This window comes from Nerophis lumbriciformis, linkage group LG03, assembly GCF_033978685.3.
Source record: "Nerophis lumbriciformis linkage group LG03, RoL_Nlum_v2.1, whole genome shotgun sequence".
In the NCBI taxonomy this organism is placed as follows: domain Eukaryota; kingdom Metazoa; phylum Chordata; class Actinopteri; order Syngnathiformes; family Syngnathidae; genus Nerophis; species Nerophis lumbriciformis.
In genome coordinates this window covers 39,304,328-39,324,365 of record NC_084550.2, presented here as the reverse complement: position 1 = coordinate 39,324,365, position 20,038 = coordinate 39,304,328, and the positions used below count along the sequence as shown (strand labels likewise).

General features: G+C 40.4%; 1 protein-coding gene across 5 annotated transcripts in view; it reads right to left on the bottom strand.

Moving 5' to 3' along the window:
- Window positions 1–14,025, bottom strand: part of ppp1r16b (protein phosphatase 1, regulatory subunit 16B) — a 276,451-nt gene extending 262,426 nt beyond the window's left edge. For all 5 annotated transcript variants that reach the window (XR_012050324.1, XR_012050325.1, XR_012050323.1 and 2 more), the window contains exon 1: window positions 13,885–14,025. The gene's annotated coding sequence lies outside the window, so the exon portion shown is untranslated. The remainder of the gene's footprint in view (window positions 1–13,884) is intronic.
- Window positions 14,026–20,038: the final 6,013 nt, after the last annotated feature.

Sequence of the window (20,038 nt, the reverse complement as noted above, 5' to 3'; positions counted from 1 at the left end):
ACACTATTAACTAGATCCACTATGGACTGGACTCTCACACTATTAACGAGATCCACTATGGACTGGACTCTCACACTATTAACTAGATCCACTATGGACTGGACTCTCACACTATTAACTAGATCCACTATGGACTGGACTCTCACACTATTAACTAGATCCACTATGGACTGGACTCTCACACTCTTAACTAGATCCACTATGGACTGGACTCTCACACTATTAACTAGATCCACTATGGACTGGACTCTCACACTATTAACTAGATCCACTATGGACTGGACTCTCACACTATTAACTAGATCCACTATGGACTGGACTCTCACGTTATTAACTAGATCCACTATGGACAGGACTCTCACACCATTAACTAGATCCACTATGGACTAGACTCTCACACTATTAACTAGATCCACTATGGACTGGACTCTCACACTATTAACTAGATCCACTATGGACTGGACTCTCACACTATTAACTAGATCCACTATGGACTGGACTCTCACACTATTAACGAGATCCACTATGGACTGGACTCTCACACTCTTAACTAGATCCACTATGGACTGGACTCTCACACTATTAACTAGATCCACTATGGACTGGACTCTCACACTCTTAACTAGATCCACTATGGACTGGACTCTCATACTATTAACTAGATCCACTATGGACTGGACTCTCACACTATTAACTAGATCCACTATGCACTGGACTCTCACACTATTAACTAGATCCACTATGGACTTCACTCTCACATTATTAACTAGATCCACTATGCACTGGACTCTCACACTATTAACTAGATCCACTATGGACTTCACTCTCACATTATTAACTAGATCCACTATGGACTGGACTCTCACACTATTAACGAGATCCACTATGGACTGGACTCTCACACTCTTAACTAGATCCACTATGGACTGGACTCTCACACTATTAACTAGATCCACTATGGACTGGACTCTCACACTCTTAACTAGATCCACTATGGACTGGACTCTCATACTATTAACTAGATCCACTATGGACTGGACTCTCACACTATTAACTAGATCCACTATGCACTGGACTCTCACACTATTAACTAGATCCACTATGGACTTCACTCTCACATTATTAACTAGATCCACTATGGACGGGACTCTCACACTATTAACTAGATCCACTCGACGTCCATTGCACCGGTCGCCCGGGATGAGGGTCCCCACATCTGCGGTCCCCTTCAAGGTTTCTCATTTTATCCCATTGGGTTGAGTTTTTTTCTTGCCCTGATGTGAGATCTGAGCCGAGGATGTCGTTGTGGCTTGTGCAGCCCTTTGAGACACTTGTGATTTAGGGCTATATAAATAAATTTTGATTGATTTTTGATTGATTTGATTTAAATTGCATGGTTGGTTAAATGTAGGCACACCTCAGATACGCACACGCAGATTGTATTACACGCATGCACTTCTGAAGTTGTATTACACACTCACGAATCTGGATGCGTGCGCTCATAGGCGCTGATCTACATTTCTGCCAGTGTGTGTATTAGTGTTGTCAATGTACCGGTACCAAAAGTATTCCGGTACTTTTCTAAATAAAGTGGACCACAAAAAATTTCATTATTGGCTTTATTTTAACAAAAAAATCTTAGGGTACATGAATCATATGTTTATTATTGTAATTTAGTCCTTAAATAAAATAGTGAACGTACAAGACAACTTGCCTTTTAGTAGTAAGTAAACAAACAAAGACTCATAATTAGTCTGCTGACGTATGCAGAAACATATTGTGTCATTTATCAGTCTATTATTTTGTCTACATTATAAGGGACAAACTGTAAAAATGAACTATTAATCTACTTGTTCATTAACTGTTAATATCTGCTTACTTTCTGTTTTAACATGTTCTATCTACACTTCTGTTAAAATGTAATAATCACTTATTCTTCTGTTGTTTGATACTTTACATTAGTTTTGGATGATACCACACATTTGGGTATCAATCCGATACCAAGTAGTTACAGGATCATACATTGGTCATATTCAAAGTCTTCATGTGTCCAGGGACATATTTACTGAGTTTATAAACATAATATACATTTAAAAAAAACAATGTAATCATAGTAGTATCGACTAGATAGCTATTGTACGTGGTATCATTACAGTGGATGTTAGGTGTAGATCCACCAATGGCATTTGTTTATATTGTAGCGTACCGGAAGAGTTGGTGCTGCAGGGAATTCTGGGAATTTGTTCTGTTGTGTTTATGTTGTGTTGCGGTGCACATATTCTTCCAAAATGTGTTTGTCGTTGTTGTTTAGTGTGGTTTCACTATATGGCACATGTTTATGACAGTGTTATTTAGTGTGGTTTCACTATATGGCACATGTTTATGACAGTGTTGGCGTTGTTCATACTGCCACCCTTAGTGTGACATGCATGGCTGTTGAGTAAGTATGCCCTTCATTCGCTCGTGTGCAGTGTGTTCAAAGTCAAGACGGTAGTGTCATTAGTTCATTATCGGGCCCAATGAAACTTAACTTTGTTAATTATAGACTATATGATTTATGACTTTTTTGCTATGTAAAACGGACCAAACTCGCCACAAAATCAACAACATCAAACTTGTTTTAAAAAAGATATTTTTAAAGATTGAAAGTTGCCTTCAATCCCACGTGGGTGCTCGGCGTTGTCTGTGGGTGCTCGGGCCCCGAAGCACCCACGGGATCAACGCCTATGCGTGCGCTCAAATCTTATGCGCCAGAAGTGTATCCACTATCGAGGAATATTTCTGATTAGGGCATACTTGCCAACCCTCCCGGATTTTCCGGGAGACTCCCGAGATTCAGCGCCTCTCCCGAAAACCTCCCGGGACAAATTTTCTCCAGAAAATCTCCCGCAATTCAGGCGGACTCAGGTCTATAAACAGCATACCTGCCCAATCACGTTATAACTGTAGAATGATGGAGGGCGAGTTCTTGGTTTCTTATGTGGGTTTATTGTTAGGCAGTTTCATTAACGTCCTCCCAGCGCGGTAACAACACACAACAACAGCAGTCACGTTTTTGTATACCGTAAAGCAGTTTGTCTGCCGTAAACAGCAATGTTGTGACACTCTTAAACAGGACAATACTGCCATCTAGTGCATTTGATGAAAGCACTTTTGTGCGTGCTACACAGCAATGCATCATCAAAGAGGGTGTTCAGCATGGTTCGAAAAATAGTGACAGAGAATAGAACAAGGATGGACAATTCAACCCTTAACTCAACAATGAGTAGATGAGTGTTATGTGTGTGTATATGTGTAAATAAATGAACACTGAAATTCAAGTATTTATTTTATATATATATATATATATATATATATATATATATATATATATATATATATATATATATAGTCCACTAATAGTACTAACCTTTAACAGTTAATTTTACTCATTTTCATTAATTACTAGTTTCTATGTAACTGTTTTTATATTGTTTTACTTTCTTTTTTGTTCAAGAAAATGTTTTTAATTTATTTATCTTATTTTATTAATTATATATATATATATATATATATATATATATATATATATATATATATATATATATATATATATATATATATATCTTATTTTATTAATTATATATATATATATAATTAATAAAATAAGATAAATAAATTAAAAACATTTTCTTGAATAAAAAAGAAAGTAAAACAATATAAAAACAGTTACATAGAAACTAGTAATTAATGAAAATGAGTAAAATTAACTGTTAAAGGTTAGTACTATTAGTGGACCAGCAGCACGCACAATCATATGTGCTTACGGACTGTATCCCTTGCGGACGGTATTGATATATATTGATATATAATGTAGGAACCAGAATATTAATAACAGAAAGAAACAACCCTTTTGTGTGAATGAGTGTGAATGAGTGTAAATGGGGGAGGGAGGTTTTTTGGGTTGGTGCACTAATTGTAAGTGTATCTTGTGTTTTTATGTTGATTTAATAAACAAATAAAAATAAATAAAAAAATAAAAAATGATACTGATAATAAAAAAAAACGATACCGATAATTTCCGATAATACATTTTAACGTATCTCTAGTATTTATTAATTAAAGACGCAAAGACAAAAGGCGAGAGCAGAAGGGAAGTGCTCCAAACGGCCAGAATATGAAAGACACAAAACAAAATGCTGGAACGCAGCAACAAAAAAAACACTTACTATGAAATGTGGAGCAGACGGCGTCCACAAAGTAGGAGCGTACTAAAACGCAACATGAAAAAAGATTGTCTGTATAGTAACCAGTGAAAAGATAACAATGTCCCGACAAACCCATGGTGTCGCAAGCTCAACTTAAATAGCGCTGATCACAAACAGAAAACAGGTGAGGGGGAAAAAGCGCTCGAAGGCAGGCGTAATGCAGTTACGAAAAAACACCAACACAACAGGAACTGCCACCAAAATAAGAGCGCAGGGCAGGAACAGGCACTAAACACAGGAGAGAACACTAACAGAACGCAACATAAGGCACGTAACCAGCTGTGATAGTTCCACCTGTATAGCAGCAAACCTAGCATGGAACACTTCACTTACCACAGACATAACGTCATCAAAGCTCGCCATTAAGCATTCACACACAGCACCAACAGTTTGGAACAAGAATGAAATGATAAAAGTAGGGTAAAAATATAATAAATCTATCTGTCCGAGCATTGAAACAGATATATGTTGGGGCCCTCTTGGGGTGCTCGTTGCCCTATGGTAAAGAAACACTTAGCATATTGATGTATTTTTAGACACTTACATATTTGTTTGGCCAAATCAGTGTATACCTAATATAAAATATTTATATTTTGAAATGGTTTGCTCTGAGTTCTGGGTTTTGTACCTCCTTTAAATAGTTGAATTGAGTTGATTTCGAACATGCATGTATACAACATGATACATCACACATACAACATGATACATCACACTTTCCAGTTTCTCTATTCATCATGTTGGAAAAGGAGTAGGAAGAAGCAGAGCGTATTTAATCCTACCCCTTTTCCTTAAAAGAGCAGTTGCTAAAACTTTTGTTCACTTCCTGCTCTCAATTTATTCACAGTATACTCCATAAAGTAATAACAATAAAAATAAATAAATAATAATTGGTGAAGTAAGTCATGTTTCATATGAAGAGATGAGTAAGACTATCTAGAAAATGAATGGATGGATGAGATAAATTCAGAATGTTTATCTTCTTTGTACTTTGTAAACACTTTAAGTTTGAAGAGTTTCTTGAAGTGGATCATATTAGTACATTGTTTGATTTATTTGCTTAATTAATTCCATTATTTAATTCCACATACTGATATACTGAAGGTCTTAAGTGTTGTACGTGCCCACAAATGTTTTAAATTACATTTTTCTCTGCGATTATATTCCTCCTCTTTTGTTGAGAAGAATTGTTGTATATTCTTGGGTAGCAGGTTAGTTTGCTTTGTGTATAATTTTAGCTGTTTGCAAATTCACTATGTCGTGGAATTTCAGTATTTTTGATTCAATAAATAAAGTGTTTGTATGTTCTCTATATCCAACATTATGTATTATTTTAATTGATCTTTTCTGTAACAGTTAATAAATGAAGTGTACTTTTGTAGTTATTTCCCATATTTCTGCAAAATAACACTAGTGAGCAGTAGAGAATATGAAGTGATTTTTGGTCTAGAATATGTTTTGGTTTTTTCATTATTGACGTGTTTCTTGCTACTCTATGTTGTATATTTTTTACACGAGATTTCCAGTTAAATTTATCATCAATCATTATACCTAGAAATTTGGTAAATAGTGTATATAATAACAAAATGACTATACCGACTTATGTCAGTTTTTAAAATATGTTTTTCAACTCTGCACCTAATTCATTGATTATAAATCGCAGGTCTAGTTAGTATGACCACGAGTCTGATGCAACCAAACCCTTGGCATCAGAGGGTTGGTCTTAAACTGGATTAGAAGTTATTTAATGAACAGTTAACAATACGTGAAGCTAGGTGAACACACGTCTACAACGCTAAATATAACCTGTGGTGTACCTCAGGGATCAATACTAGGACCAAAATTGTTCAATCTCTATATAAATGACATTTGTAAAGTTACAAAAGATTTAAAGTTAGTATGATTTGCGGATGATACAACAGTGTTTTGTTCAGGAGAGAACACACAGACGCTAACACAAATAATAACAGAAGAAATGAACAAATTAAAAAGATGGTTTGACAAAAACAGACTATCTTTGAATCTCAGTAAAACTATAATAATGCTATTTAGTAACAGTAGAAGAGAAAGTCAAACACAAATACAAATAGACGGAATAGAAATTGAAAGAGTAATGGTAAATAAATAAATGATAAATGGGTTGTACTTGTATAGCGCTTTTCTACCTTCAAGGTACTAAAAGCGCTTTGACACTACTTCCACATTTACCCATTCACACACACATTCACACACTGATGGAGGGAGCCGCCATGCAAGGCGCTAACCAGCACCCATCAGGAGCAAGGGTGAAGTGTCTTGCTCAGGACACAACGGACATGACGAGGTTGGTATTGAACCAGGGACCCTCGGGTCGCGCACGGCCACGGCCACGACACATAAAGTAGCAAGAAACACGCAATAATGAATAAAGCAAAACATGTTCTAGACCAGTGGCTCTTAACCTTGTTGGAGGTACCGAACCCCACAAGTTTCATATGCGCATTCACCGAACCCTTCTTTAGTGAAAAATAAAATTTTGTTTTTTTTCAAATTCAAGACAAAGTTATATGTTTTTGGTAACACTTTAGTATGGGGAACATATTCTAAGTTACAAAGACTTAATTTACAGTTTTTTGGACACTAGGGGAACATATTCTAAGTAACAAAGACTTAATTAAGAGTTATTGGGTTAGGGCTATAATAAGGCATTAATAAGTACTTAATAATGACTAGTTAAGAGCCAATATGTTACTAATTTGCATGTTAATAAGCAATAAGGTGAATATGTTCCCTATACTAAAGTGTTACCATGTTTTATTACTGGTGCACAAAATGAACCGTGCATGAACATCACCTTGTTCAAAGAACAAAACCAACACAGTGCATAAACTCACAACAAATTACACACCTGCAAATCAGTGTGACTTCTGCTGTTGCCGTATCCGTAATACGCCGATAGGGAAAAGTTTTTATTTACACGATGAGTCGGGTGTGTCTTGACCTCCGCTGAACCCCTGAGCCCGACTCACCGAACCCCTAGGGTTCGATCGAACCCAGGTTAAGAACCACTGTTCTAGACCAAAAATCACTTCATATTCTCTACTGCTCTCTAGTGTTACATATCTGAGTTATTGTGCAGAAATATGGGAAATAACTACAAAAGTAGACTTCATTCATTAACGGTGTTACAGAAAAGATCAGTTAGAATAATACATAATGTTGGATATAGAGAACATACAAACCCTTTATTTATTGAATCAAAAATACTGAAATTCCACGACATAGTGAATTTGCAAACAGCCAAAATTATACACAAAGCAAACTATAATCTGCTACCCAAGAATATACAACAATTCTCAACAAAAGAGGAGAAATATAATCTTAGAGGAAAAATGTAATTTAAAACATTTGTACGCACGTACAACACTTAAGACAGTGGTTCTTAACCTGGGTTCGATCGAACCCTAGAGGTTCGGTGAGTCAGCCTCAGGTGTTCGGTGGAGCCTCCACCGCGGAGGTCAAGACACACCCGTCTCATTGTGTAAATAAAAACTTCTCCCTATCGCCATATTATGGATACCCCCAAACAATGTTCCCTCTAATTTTCCATCTGATTCGCAGGTGTGTAATTTGTTGTGAGTTCATGCACTGTGTTGGTTTAGTTCTATGAACAAGGTGATGTTCATGCACGGTTCATTTTGTGCACCAGTAAAAAAAAACATATAACTTTGTCTTGAATTTGAGAAAAAAAACATTTTGTTTCTCACTAAAGAAGGGTTCGGTGAATGCGCATATGAAACTGGTGGGGTTCGGTACCTCCAACAAGGTTAAGAACCACTGACTTAAGACCTTCAGTACCGTATTTTTCGGAGTATAAGTCGCACCTGCCGAAAATGCATAATAAAGAAGGAAAAAACGTTATGCAACTTTCATAAACAATGAAAAAAACTGCGACTTATAGTCCGAAAAATACGATTTTTGGAATTAAATGATGGAATGGATTAAGCAAAGGAATCAAACAATATACTAATATGATCCCCTTCAAGAAACTCTTCAAACTTAAAGTGTTTACAAAGTACAAAGAAGATAAACATTCTGAACGTATCTCATCCATTCCTTCATTTTCAAGATAATCTTACTCATCTCACCATATGAAATATAACTTACTTCACCAATTGTTATTTATTTATTTTTATTGTTATTAATTATGGAGTATATTGTGAATAAATTGAGAACAGGAAGTGAACAAAAGTTTTAGCAACTGCTATGTAAAGGAAAAGTTGAGTTGAGTTGAGTTTGAGTTTATTTCGAACATGCGTGCATACAACATGATACATCACAGTTTCTCTCTTCAACATGTTCGAAAAGGAGTAGGAAGAAGCAGAGCTTATTTAATCCTACCCTTTTTCCTTTACATAACAGTTGCTAAAACTTTTGTTCACTTCCTGTTCTCAATTTATTCACAATATACTCAATAAGTAATCACAATTAAAATAAATAAATAAATAAATAAATAATAATTGGTGAAGTAAGTCATATTACATATAATGAGATAAGAAAGATTATTTTCATCCATAATGTTTATCATGGTTCTTCTTCTTTGTACTTTGTAAACACTTTAAGTTTGAAGAGTTTCTTGAAGTGGATCATATTAGTACATTGTTTGATTTCTTTGCTTCATCCATTCCATCATTTAATTCCACATACTGATATACTGAAGGTCTTAAGTGCTGTACGTGCATACAGATGTTTTGAATTACATTTTTCTCTGAGATTATATTTCTCCTCTTTTTTTGAGAAGAATTGTTGTATATTCTTGGGTAGCAGGTTATAGTTTGCTTTATGTATAATTTTAGCTGTTTGCAAATTCACTATGTCGTGGAATTTCAGTATTTTTGATTCAATAAATAAAGGATTTGTATGTTCTCTCTATCCAACATTATGTATTATTCTAACTGATCTTTTTTGTAACACCGTTAAGGAATGAAGTGTACTTTTGTAGTTATTTCCCCATATTTCTACACAGTAACTCAGATATGGTAACACTAGCGAGCAGTAGAGAATATGAAGTGATTTTTGGTTTAGAACAGTGGTTCTTAACCTGGGTTCGATCGAACCATAGGGGTTCGGTGAGTCGGGCTCAGGGGTTCGGACAAGACACACCCGACTCGTCGTGTAAATAAAAACTTCTCCCTATCGGCGTATTACGGATACGGCAACAGCAGAAGTCAGACTGATTTGCAGGTGTGTAATTTGTTGTGAGTTTATGCACTGTGTTGGTTTTGTTGTTTGAACAAGGTGATGTTCATGCACGGTTCATTTTGTGCACCAGTAATAAAACATGGTAACACTTTAGCAGTGTTGGGACTAAAGCGTTTTATATTCAGTAACTCAGTTACCGTTACTACATGATGCGTTACTGCGTTATTTTACGTTATTTTTTATGTAGTATCGGCTAGAAACAGAAGATCTGAGTGTTTTATTGGAGCCCTGCGGTGGAAAAGAAAAGGCGTGCTTTCTGTGGGTGGGGGCGAGGGGGGGGGCTCCCAGACCGTAGTTGAGGAGCGCAGGGGAGACGTTCCTCCGGGGCCTATGTACTTCGGGGCTAACAACCTTCACTTTACCCGGAAGTAGGTCTTTACAGCTGAGGGCGAATGACGAGGCCGGCGGTTTGTTGCAACTTTGTGACTTCATTGGACGCAGAGCACCTGCACGCACTCACTGTCGCCGCTCACTCACCTCTCTCGCCCACTCACTCACTGACGTCACTCACCTCACATGCTGTCATATCTTAAAGGGCCACACACACACACACACACACACACACACACACACACACACACACACATACGCTACTCTCATAACAACTAACAAGACATCATGGAGAAGCCAGAAGTCGAGTTTTTTAACATGGAGACATTCTCAATACTTTTCTTTTGTCGAGCACAAAGAAAAGAACATTTTAGTTAAATGTAAGTTGTGTCTTGGATCAAAGATCCTATCTACTTAAAGTTAAAGTTAAAGTGCCATTATGTTGCAGCTATTTAAAATAGTTGTGTCAATTTGTTCTGGCCTGAAATAAATTGGCCCTTTGAAACATATCTTTGTCTTTGTGTGGTGTATGTAGACCACATTGCTTTCTAAGTTCAGTGATGCAAATGCATGTCAAGTTGATCAACAGATTGTATTATTCTCCAGTGCAATAACAGTACTGAAATGAAGGCGAAAAGGGCATTAATGGGAGCCTTAAAAAAAGAAGTAACTAAATAGTTACTTTTCACAGTAACGCATTACTTTTTGGTGTAAGTAACTGAGTTAGTAACTGAGTTACTTTTGAAATAAAGTAACTAGTAACTGTAACTAGTTACTGGTTTTCAGTAACTAACCCAACACTGCACTTTAGTATGGGGAATATATTCACCATTAATTAGTTGCTTATTAACATGCAATTTAGTAACATATTGGCTCTTAACTAGTCATTATTAAGTACCGTATTTTTCGGAGTATAAATCGCACCGGAGTATAAGTCGCACCTGCCGAAAATGCATAATAAAGAAGGGGAAAAACACACATAAGTCGCACTTTGGGGGAAATCTATTTGATAAAACCCAACACCAAGAATAGACATTTGAAAGGCAATTTAAAATAAATAAAGAATAGTGAACAACAGGCTGAATAAATGTACGTTATATGAGGCATAAATAACCAACTAAGAACGTGCCTGGTATGTTAACGTAACATATTATGGTAAGAGTCATTCAAATAACTATAATATATAGAACATGCTATACGTTTACCAAACAATCTGTCACTCCTAATCGCTAAATCCCATGAAATCATATACGTCTAGTCTCTTACGTGAATGAGTTAAATAATATTATTTGATATTTTACGGTAATGTGTTAATAATTTCACACATAAGTCGCTCCTGAGTATAAGTCGCACCCCCGGCCAAACTATGAAAAAAACTGCGACTTATAGTCCGAAAAATATGGTACTTATTAATGCCTTATTCGGCATGGCCTTATTATAACCCGCTAACCCTAACCCTAACCAAATAGCTCTAAATTAAGTCTTTGTTACTTAGAATATGTTCCCCATACTAAAGTGTTACCAAAAACATACAACTTTGTCTTGAATTTGAAAAAAAAACATTTTATTTTTCACTAAAGAAGGGTTCGATGAATGCGCATATGAACCTGGTGGGGTTCGGTACCTCCAACAAGGTTAAGAACCACTGCTCTAGAACAGTGTTTTTCAACCTTTTTTGAAGCAAGGCACATTTTTTGCATTGAAAAAATCCGGAGGCACGCCACCAGCAGTAACCATAAACTCGGTTGACAGTAAAAAGTCGTTGTCGCAATTGTTGGATATGACTTTAAACCATAACCAAGCATGCATCTCTATAGCTCTTGTCTCAAAGTAGATGTACTGTCACCACCTGTCACATCACGCCCGGACTTATTTTGAGTTTTTTGCTGTTTTCCTGTGTGTAGTGTTTTAGTTCTTGTCTTGCGCTCCTATTTTAGTGGCTTGTTCTCTTTTTTTTGGCATTTTCCTGTAGCAGTTTCATGTCTTCCTTTGAGCGATATTTCTTGCATCTACTTTGTTTTAGCAATCAAGACAATTTCAGTTGTTTTCATCCTTCTTTGTGGGGACATTGTTGATTGTCATGTCATGTTCGGATGTACATTGTGGATGCCATCTTTGCTCCACAGTAAGTCTTTGCTGTCGTCCAGCATTCTGTTTTTGTTTACTTTGTAGCCAGTTCAGTTTTAGTTTCGTTCTGCATAGCCTTCCGTAAGCTTCAATTACTTTTCTTAGGGGCACTCACCTTTTGTTTATTTTTGGTTTAAGCATGAGACACCTTTTTACCTGCACACTGCCTCCCGCTGTTTCCGACATTTACAAAGCAATTAGCTACCGGCTGCTACCTACTGATATGAAAGAGTATTACACGGTTACTCTGCCGAGCTCTAGACAGCACCGACACTCGACAACAACACATCATTTGCAGACTATAATTACTGGTTTGCAAAAAATATTTTTAACCCAAATAGGTGAAATTAGATAAGTTGATTGGCAACACTAAATTGGCCCTAGTGTGTGAATGTGAATGTGAAGGTTGTCTGTCTATCTGTGTTGGCCCTGCGATGAGGTGGCGACTTGTCCAGGGTGTACCCCGCCTTCCGCCCGATTGTAGCTGAGATAGGCTCCAGCGCCGCACCGCGACCCCAAAGGGAATAAGCGGTAGGAAATGGATGGATGGATAGATAATCTCCCACGGCACACCAGACTGTATCTCACGGCACACTAGTGTGCCACGGCACAGTGGTTGAAAAACACTGCTCTAGAACATGTTTTGCTTTATTCATTATTGATGTGTTTCTTGCTACTTTATGTTGTATATTTTTTACATGAGATTTCCAGTTCAATTTATCAAAAGGGGTAGGGTTGAATAAGCTGTGCTTCTTCCTACTCCCTTTCGAACATGTTGAATAGAGAAACTGGACATTGTGATGCATCATGTTGTATGCATGCATGTGTGATGTATCATCAGTGCCGGCCCAAGCCTCCATGGGACCCTAAGCAAAATTTGATTTTGGGGCCCTCTATTTCTGCCAATAATATATAAATAATATATAAACTCATTGCGGCTCTGGCAGTGTTGTTTACATTATCCTATTGTCAGCCTGGCATGTCTTTACAAATGACATGTCATTTATAAAGATATGGGGGTGGCCCAGTTAAGAACATAAATAATACCAATGAATGAACGAATGATGTCCAGAGTGCCACATATGGTTCCTAATCTTAAAATGTAGAAAACATTCAGCTACAAGAGTGGCCTGGGGTTGAACAGTCCAAGTGATAAAGCTTTGTATTTACAGTAAAAGTGTCATCTTGTCTCATCAGTCTTGTACATATTAGTCTTTAATTACTAGTTTATATTTTTAGTTAATTGTTCATATTTAATGTTTACTTTGTACAAAGAGAGCGCAGTCTACTGAAGTTAAATTCCATGTGTGTTAAACATAACTGGACAATAAAGCTGATTCTGATTCACTTTATTATTTTTGGTAACAAAAACCTGAAACAGCAATGTGCAAAAATGTTGACCTAAAATTGTGTTTTTGTACAATAATTTATCTTTGATCATTTAGAAATCATCAGTCAGACTCGTACATGCAAAAAATAAAAAATAATAATTTTTTGTTAATTGCTTTTGTGGGCCACCTGGTGGCCGCGGGGCCCTAAGCAAGCGCTTAGGCCGGCTCTGTGTATCATGTTGTATAATACACTCAAATAAAGTCAAACTAGCATTAAACTGACTCAAATGAGCCTATAAAAAGTGTCCCGGCAGTAGCATGGAGCACCATGTGGAAGGGTACAGCAGTACAACACCATCCAAAACGAGGGGAGGATGTCGGAACCTCGCCGCTAATCCCCGACCCGTCAGGCGGTTCACAGCCGCCGAGACGCCGCTGACGTCCTTCCGAAAGACTCAGTAGTTCCACAAGCTGTTCAAAAAGTAAACTAACTGGCTCAAAAGTGCTTGGAAAAGAATTAATAGGATAGTCTTCCTCTCTCTTCTGTTTCCTCTCGAGAAAAGGAAAATCCCTTCTCGTCTACACTTCCGTCCGCCTCGTCGCCGACTCACCTCAGCCCGGGGACAGGCACTCGCATGCGGCCAGAGGAAGCATGGAGAAGTCGGCGAATATCCTGCCCGAGGGGGCTCCAAGTTTTCCCGTTACGTCGGGAGCGGACATTCGCCGAGCTGCTGAGCCGTCACGCGTGTGTGCGTGCGTGCGTGTGTTGGAAAAGTGCGTGCGTGTCGTGGGCGGTCCTGACAGAGAGGAGGCGGAGACTGATGCAGGCGCTAGACCGTGGCAGGGGTGCACATTAGGGGGGGGCAGCTCAGCCTAAAACCCCCCCTCCAATAGTTGCGTTTTTAAAGGGGCTGAAGCCCCCCCTAAAATATTCTTAAACCCTAAATTTGGTGTGATTTTATTTTATTATTATTTTTAAATGCAGAAAAAAAATCATTATATAAAAATGCAGGAATATGAGTTTAGATAAAATAAATAATAATATAACCTATTATTATTCACTATGATTAGACCTATTCCGTCCTACGTGTCTGTGTCCGTGACGTAAACAAGTTGACAGATAGCTAACATGAAGATCCCAAGGAAAGAGAAGAAAGAGTCCAGGCCTTTATCTTTAAGAAGCTTTAGTGGTTTTCACAGAGAATGCACTTTTCCTTTCTTCTTGTCTAATTGGTCATTTCTTTCTTTGTTTTCTCTTTTCCTTGAATGTATTTTGCTTTTGTTATCTTCTCTTTTTTGTTGTAAAACTGTATAAAGAGACACAAATTATATGTCAAATAAACACTACTAAATAACTACATTTCCATAAATGTTTGCTGCATAACATGTTTTCACACATACACACACAGCCCATACAATAGCATGCAAACAGTGCTCATAAAGTGATGTAAATATGCCTACATAGCCCCTGTAACACTCAAAGCCACACATGAATAAGATTTACATTTACAAACATTGCACCCTCCCTTAGAGGAGTGAGCTAGCGAGCAAAGAAGCTACATGCTAAGTAGCAACAAGCTAAACAGTAGAACAAGCTACCGTTGCACAGTACTATTTCTACATTTACACGCACACACAACGTCTTCATGTCACTAATAAAACGGACACAGGACTTACAGACAATGTTTCCAAGGCACTTTGTGGGAAGAAACAACAAACTTGGAGTGCTGAAACACGTACACCTGTCTTGTGTGTAAACGAGTGGGCGTCTGACTGTCGTGCGGACACTACCGGAAACTAGAGGAGGGAGCAACTCGCCTTCAAAATAAAGGTCCCTTCTTATTACCTGATTATGTTACGTCACACTCCCCGCCTGGTATAAATACTATACCACTATTTCGAACTGCAGTAGGAACATGCTTGATACAAATTACAGAAACCTAACTTAACTTAGTCTGTATCATTAGCTGCCAAAAGAAGGACTGTCTCAGAGACAGGCCTTAGAAAAGTCTTTGCAGATCCAGATCTTGTGACCTTGAGTTCTATCTTCCTGACCTTCCCGTCCTGGTCGGGGAAAGTCTTTGTGACAAGAGCCAGGGGCCACTCGTTCCTCTTAGCTTGATTGTCTTTGAGCAACACGAGGTCACCCTCCTTCAGATTAGGCTTGACATCTTGCCACTTGTCGCGATTTTGAAGTGTGGGAAGGTATTCACGCCTCCATCTGTGCCAAAAGGTGTTGGCGAGATGCTGCACCTTCCTCCACTGCTGGCGGTAGAGATCCTTGTTGTCAAACGTTCCAGGACGGGCAGGGAGAGTGCACAACTTCTGCGTCAATAGCGAAGCAGGGGTCAGAAGGAAAGGAGATTCCGGGTCTGAGGAGATCGGTGTGAGTGGTCTGGCGTTAATGATCGCTGTTACTTCTGCCATTAGCGTAGACAACACTTCATGAGTGAGATGAGATCGGCTGGATTCTTGAAGCATGGAGTCCAGGATTCTTCTGGAGACTCCAATCATGCGTTCCCAGGCTCCCCCCATATGGGAGGAATGAGGCGGGTTGAAAATCCACGTACACCCTTCCTCACCCAAATACTTCCTGACATTGGGCTCTTTAGGATCTGTAAGGACCATGTGCAACTCCTTGCAGGCACCAACAAAGTTTGTCCCACAGTCGGAACGAATCTGCTTTGCGGGTCCTCTCAGTGCAAATAATCGACGTAAAGCGTTGATGAAACTTGATGTTTCCATTGATTCGATGAGTTCTATGTGCACAGCACGTGTGCTCATGCACGTAAAGAGCACTGCCCACCTCTTGCTTTCAGCTTGACCTCCACGGGTTCGTCTCGTGGTGACAGACCAGGGACCGAACACATCAAGTCCCACATAGGTAAAAGGTGGCTCTGTGCACAGACGGTCAAGGGGAAGATCCGCCATTTTCTGTTCAGCAGTCCTTCCACGAAGTTTGTTGCAAACCACACATTTGTGGAGAATGCTGTTGATGCACCGTTTAACACCAACGATCCAGTATCCTGCTGTACGGATGGATCCTTCTGTGAAGACACGACCCTGATGTTTGACCTTTTGGTGGTAGTGTCTCACAAGGAGCTTCCCAATTTGGTTGTGGGCTGGAATGATAATAGGAAACTGCTCTCCAATGTCCAGTGTGGCATGCTTTAGCCTTCCTCCTATCCTCAAAAGTCCCTTTTTATCCATGTAAGGGTCCAGCTTTCTTAGGGGACTGTCTTTTGGAATGTTTTTCCTATCAGCCAAGCAGTCGAGCTCAGTTCTGTAAGTCTCCCTTTGTACACAACTAATTATGAGAGTCTCTGCTTTTGATAGTTGTTGTGCTGTACAGGGTTTAGTGATATCGCCGTTTGTGACTGATGTTCTTTTACGTTCCAGCATGTTGGTTATGGAAGCGATAGCCCGTACTAGTGACTTCCATGTGGAAAATCGCCCAAACCGATGAGATCCCAGCTTAGAATGAGGAATGGAGAGTGCTGTAGCATGGGAACGTACCTCGCTGTCAGTGTCTGGGTCGACGAGCTTGTGATGTTCCATTTCAGAGCTGGGAACTTCATCCGGCAGGTACAGAAAGGTGGGTCCTGTCAGCCATGTAGTGTTCGTTAGCTCCATTGCGGGAACTGATCGTGTAGCATGATCTGCTGGGTTTTGAGCTGTGTGGACGTAGTGCCACTGATCTGGTTTGGTTGACCTTCTGATTCGCTGCACCCTGTTGCAGACGTACACGTAGAATCGCCTGGTCTGGTTGTAGATGTATCCCAGGACGACTCTGCTGTCTGTGTAGAAATGCATTGTGTCAATACAAATGTCCAGCTCTCTCTGTACCAATTCTGCCATTTCCACTGCGAGTACAGCAGCTCCCAATTCCAGTCTTGGAATAGTGTGGGCGGATGGAGGTGCTAGTTTCGCCTTTCCCAGGACAAAACCGACATGGCACCCTCCATCGCTGTCAATTACTTTGAGGTAGCCTACGGCAGCGATAGCCTTTACTGAAGCGTCAGAGAAAAAATTAAGTTCTCTCTTCTGTGCGGTAGACAAGGTGGTAGGTGAGTACGCTCTAGGTATCCTGATGTCCTGTAGATCTTGTAATGAATCTTTCCACATCTTCCATTCAGCTTCCTTTGTCTTCGGTAGAGGGGCGTCCCAGTCGAGGGTTTTGTCGCAGGCCAGTTCTCGGAGTAGAAACTTCCCTTGAATGACGACTGGAGCTACAAGACCGAGAGGGTCGAACAGGCTGTTCATTACTGCTAGAGCACCTCTACGGGTGTAGGGTTTCTTTGTGGCTATTGTTTTGTAGGTGAAGATGTCATGCTTTAGCTCCCAGCTGAGTCCCAAACTGCGTTGGACGAGAGTGGAGTTGTCGTCGAAATCTAAGTTTTGCAATCCTCCTGCATGATCTTCCTGAGAGAAGGCTTTTAGCACATGCGAGCAGTTGGATGCTATCTTGTGGAGTCTCAGGTTTGAAGCAGCCAACATCTCCTGTGTCCTTGTCAGCAGGTCGATGGCTTCCGGGGCTGAGGGTAGCGACGTGAGTCCGTCGTCGACGTAGAAGTCGCGTTCCACAAAGTGTTTGGCATCCATCCCGTGTTCCTCTGCTCCATGTTCTGCTGCACGGTGAAGCCCGTAGATGGCTACTGCTGGGGAGGGTGAGTTACCGAAGATATGGACTTTCATGCGGTACTCCACAATCTCTTGGCCGGGGTCGTTTTCTTTATACCACAAGAAGCGCAAAAAGTCTATGTTGTCTTTGCGAACGACAAAGCTGTGGAACATTTGTTCAATGTCTGCTATTACAGCAACAGTCTCTCTTCTGAAGCGCAGCAACACGCCTAGCAAACTGTTGTTTAGATCCGGCCCAGTAAGTAGTACGTCATTCAGGGATATGCCATGATGTTGAGCACTGGAGTCGAAGACGACCCTGATCTTGTCCGGCTTCTGGGGATGATAGACACCAAAAATAGGTAAGTACCAGCACTCACCTCCTTCCTCTAGTGGTGGCGCCAACTCAGCATGGTTGCGATCAAAGATGTTCTGCATGAAGGCAAATAAGTCATCCTTCATCTTTGGCTTTCTTTCAAAGGTGCGACAAAGAGTGGTAAGTCTGCTGAGTACTTGTTCTCTATTGTTTGGGAGTCGTTGACGGGGAGATCTGAATGGAAGCGGTGCCACCCAGCTGTTGGTGTCATCCATTGTCATCTCTCTGTCCATGAAATCCAGGAACATTCGGTCCTCGATGGAAAGTCCTACTTGATCTTCATCATTAGTGCTCTGGAAGATCGTGTTGCCCAAGTTGCTGTCATCCAGGACAGGGATGCTGAATTTAAGGCTGCGAGAAGAAGTTGCATTGTGTACTTTGGAGCTGAACCTTTCCTTGACCTGAAGCTGGTTGGGACATGGAGTGAGGAGAGATGGTCTTCCATTTTCAAGCACACTGGTACGGTAAGAAGTCACAGCTGCCGCTTTGTGGGCTGACCCGAGACACACATCCCCTACAACGACCCAGCCAAGATCCAGTCGTTGGGCGAAGGGGGCACTATGAGGGCCGTTACGCTGCTCTCTGACTTTATGGACCTGAAGGACGTCGCGTCCAAGAAGTATTAGTATCTGGGCTTCAGGGTCCAGACGTGGGATCATGTGAGCGATGGACTTCAAGTGGTTGTGGTGTCGTGCGACCTCAGGAGTTGGGATCTCGGACCGGTCGTCTGGCATGTGGTTACATTCTATGAGTGTTGGAAGCACCACACTGGTTTTTCCATCCAGAGACTCTGCGATGAACCCAGTGGCTCTCCTTCCGGATGTCTTCGTGACTCCTGCACATGTCCGGAGAGTGTAAGGTGAGTCTGAACCTTTGATTTGGAAGAGGTCAAAGAATTCAGACCTCGCCAGGGATCTGTTGCTCTGGTCATCTAGGAGGATGTACACGTTAGTAGCTCTGTCTGGGTGTGTTTTGGGATAAACCTTAACAAGGCATATCTTGGAACAGGAACGGAGGCTTTGCCCTTTGCCGCAGACTTCTGTACATTTCGAGGTGACTGCTGGTCCAGGCGCTTTCTCTTCACTCTCCCCGCCATACTGTGAGGGGGGGTCCTTGTTCTCTTTATCCCACGGTGGAGGTCCAGGGTGAAGTGCGGCTACATGGTCGTCGCTCTCACATTCGCTACACTTGAGAGCCATCTTACAGTTCCTCGCTAGGTGGGTCGTGGAGGAGCAACACTTGAAGCAGACTCCATTGTCTTTTAGAAAGGCTCTGCGCTCTTCAAGTGGTTTGCTTCGAAAACCACGGCATTTCTTCAGAGCATGGGGTTTCTGATGTATGGGACACTGTCTCCCGACATCGTCGAGCTTGTAACTTGCACTGAACATTTGAGAAGTTGAGTTTCCTTCGACATCTGTCTTGTGGGTAGATACTTGTCGTTTAGCGTATCTTGTCCCTCTTTCAAACTGTTCATGCTTTGGGGACTGATTTGATGTTTTCAACGGAGTTAGAGTGAGGGAAAAACTGGGGTCGTTTCTTCTACGTGCTTCGCTGCAGATGAAGTCGGTGAAGTAGGCAAAAGGGGGAAAGGAAACATTGTACTGCTCCTTGTACTGAGAACCCTTAGCCAACCATTTCTCTTGCAGACCGTGTGGCAGCTTTTCAACAATGGGGTTCACACCCCTGGCTGTGTCCAGGTATGAGAGCCCTTGCAGGTAGCCTTCAGACTTAGCAGCGTTTAACTCTGAGAGCAGGTCTCCAAGTTCCCT